This window comes from Gavialis gangeticus, unplaced genomic scaffold (assembly GCF_001723915.1).
Source record: "Gavialis gangeticus isolate Ggan-Ray unplaced genomic scaffold, GavGan_comp1, whole genome shotgun sequence".
Classification (NCBI taxonomy): domain Eukaryota; kingdom Metazoa; phylum Chordata; order Crocodylia; family Gavialidae; genus Gavialis; species Gavialis gangeticus.
Genome location: NW_017728981.1, coordinates 1451118 through 1453906, shown reverse-complemented (window position 1 = coordinate 1453906; position 2789 = coordinate 1451118).

The following is a 2789-nucleotide window of genomic DNA, read 5'->3' as shown; positions in this document are numbered from 1 at the left end:
TTAATAAACAATATCACATTTACCCTAAGAACCGTGTCTGCCTATGTCCTTAGACCAACATGGCTACAAGCAACAACTCATTTTACACAGCTATATCTTGTCATAATGCTTTAGAGCCAGCAAGGCAAATCGTTTCCAGCTGGGAACGTGTGCAGTGGTAGGAACCTGGAAAGAAAGACTGAATCACAAAACATTCATCAAGAGGATCGTGCAGCCTGGCGTGGTGAAACCTGTGTGTCTAGAAGAGGTGACTTTCATCTGAGGCTGCACCCCCGACACGTCGCCTCTGTTCTTTGGGCCAGAGACTTGCACAGGTGTGTGTGTACATGACCTGGTAAAATGAAACTATGATCTCAGTTTGGGTCTTTACAAGATAATTAAAAGTGCAAGAATTGCCCAAGATGACACAGCAGGTCAGGAGCAGAGCCAAAGTCAGGTCTCTGGCATCTCTGTCCCAGTTGCTCTTTGCTAGTCAACCTGCCTCCCAAGCTGAATAATTCAAGGTAGAGAGTTTAGTGTTAACTCTGACTGCGCCCATGGAAAGCTGTGGACGTTTTTCCCTTGCCAGGTTTGACACTGTGTCTCTTCTGCTGGATCAGCAGGGAACATCTGCCTGTCCGAATCCCTTCCATACAGATGTATGCCTCATGAGAGCCATACGTTGTCCATGGATGGTCCAGTGCTTTAGAAACAGCCAGGGAAAGATGAGAACACGGGCGGATCCAGACAGTTGGGACTATGTAATCTCAGCATCATGTGGGACTAATTGTGTGATCCTGGACTGACCTGTAAGTCTTGTGATTCTCCATATGAATAAGAATAGCTATGGTAGAAATATCCTGAGTTGTTTAATTTGCTGGTGCCAAGTGCCTGAGGGCCTCTGGGCCCTTCGCAGAATGAATTGAGCATAAATAACAAGGGTAGGGCATCTTGCCCTAATAAACCCCTGCAAAGGAAACAAGGCAGCAAAGTCAAATATCACTAAAAATAAACAAGGTGGGTTGATCCCTGATGATAAGGTGCGGGCAGAGCATGTGGGCAGAGGCCATGGTGTGGTGGTGGGCACACAAATGCATTAGCAGTAGGGGTAGACTATTCAAAAGTGCTGAAGGGCAATGGAGGCCCAAGCCCTGCAGTGATAATAGGGCATAGAAACATGATCCTCTGACATAGGAGTAGCATTTCCCAAAGCATCCCAGAGAGTCAAGTGCCCAAATCCTACTGGATTGAATCGGAAGCTGTGGGTAACTTAGCAAAGTGCCCAGGTGCCGTTGAAAGCTAATGGCATTTTAGCTTCAAAGCCAGTTAGACCTGTTGAAAACTGCACCCTATTTTAAAGTAATTTTGTTGCTTCTTGTTGGGTTTTTTGTTTGTTTTTTTTAATGTCACATCTCGAGTCAGATCAGCCAAATCAGGTCTGTATGCTATCGACTTAGAAGAGCTTAATCTTTCCCATCTGTATGGTGCTATCACTGACAGGTCTCCTCAACCTGGGACTTCACATGGACAAGCCTGGAGGCCATTCAGATACCCCCTAGTTTCACTTGCTCTGAGCCAAAAGGCCAAAGGAGCAAGTGAGAGGAAAAGCTGGAGAGCAACCCCCGCATCGCCATAAATCGTGTAGTGGAGATCCTTCCACCGGGAGGCTTTAAGAGACTCTGGCAGGGGTCAGCCTGCCCGCAGTGCAAGGGACAGGCCTTCACCCTTTAACTACATTGGGTCATTCAAGACCAAGAAGAAGGGGATCTCCTCTGCCAGGTCAGTAAACCCACTTGGACCAAAACCACCATCATGGTTGTGTCTTCTGACAGGTAAGTATGCTGCCTCCGAAAATCCCAGCCCATGCAAATAAGCTGCTTAGAAGTCATGGAGTTTGGTTTCTAGCTTCCAGCTATTCATGAGCGAACCCTGTTTCTACTCCAGGAAGGAACAAATGTGGAAATGAAAAGGCAACCTCTTCCCACCAAGAAAACCTGACAGCTCTGGACAGACAGACACATTCCTGCAGCATCACAGTTCTTGTTAGCTGGCCTCTAGCAAGGATCCCGTCAATGAACGTGACTCCTTCTGCATATCTGGGTCATTGCTGGAAAATTTTCTACCCCTGCTTCCACCTTATCCAGGGCTTTAACATAAAGGCTGGCATACAGTATGCCATCTGGGCAGACAGAATGGTCACAGTCATGTGTAAGTGCAAGAGCTGGGTGTCGTCAGCAAGCTGATGGTGTCTGAGGCTGTGTTATCTGCTCAGTTTTCTCAGGGCTTGTCCATGTTGTAGGCATTGAATAACAATAGCAATAATGCTTGTTGCTGTAGCATTTTACCTCGGATGAGCCTAGGGGCCAGTGAGACAGTTGTTATAACCCATTGCAACCTTCCAGTCCATCCTGGTTCAATCTGAAGCATACTAGCTAAACCCTGTCCCTGTCTACTTTTTATTTCCACAGAGAGTTGAGACTGGGTGACAATTGTAAAGATTGGATAATGAATAAGAGAAGATCTTGACAACGTGGGCTGTGCCCCCCCACATTGTCCTCTCTACCGTGGTGAGTTCTGCAGAGGTTTCCTTCCTAATTCACATCCACAACAGCACTGAGACGCAGAGACGATATTAGGACATGTCAGGAATGAACAGTAGAACTGGACATTGCTCTATCTACAGGGGTAGGTGCTGGGGAAAATCAGCAAAAAATTTGCATTGAATTTTTTTTTTCATTTAAAAAAAATAGTTTCATAGTTGGTCGGGTTGGAAGGGACCTGAGCAGATCATCAAGTCCGACCCCTGCCAT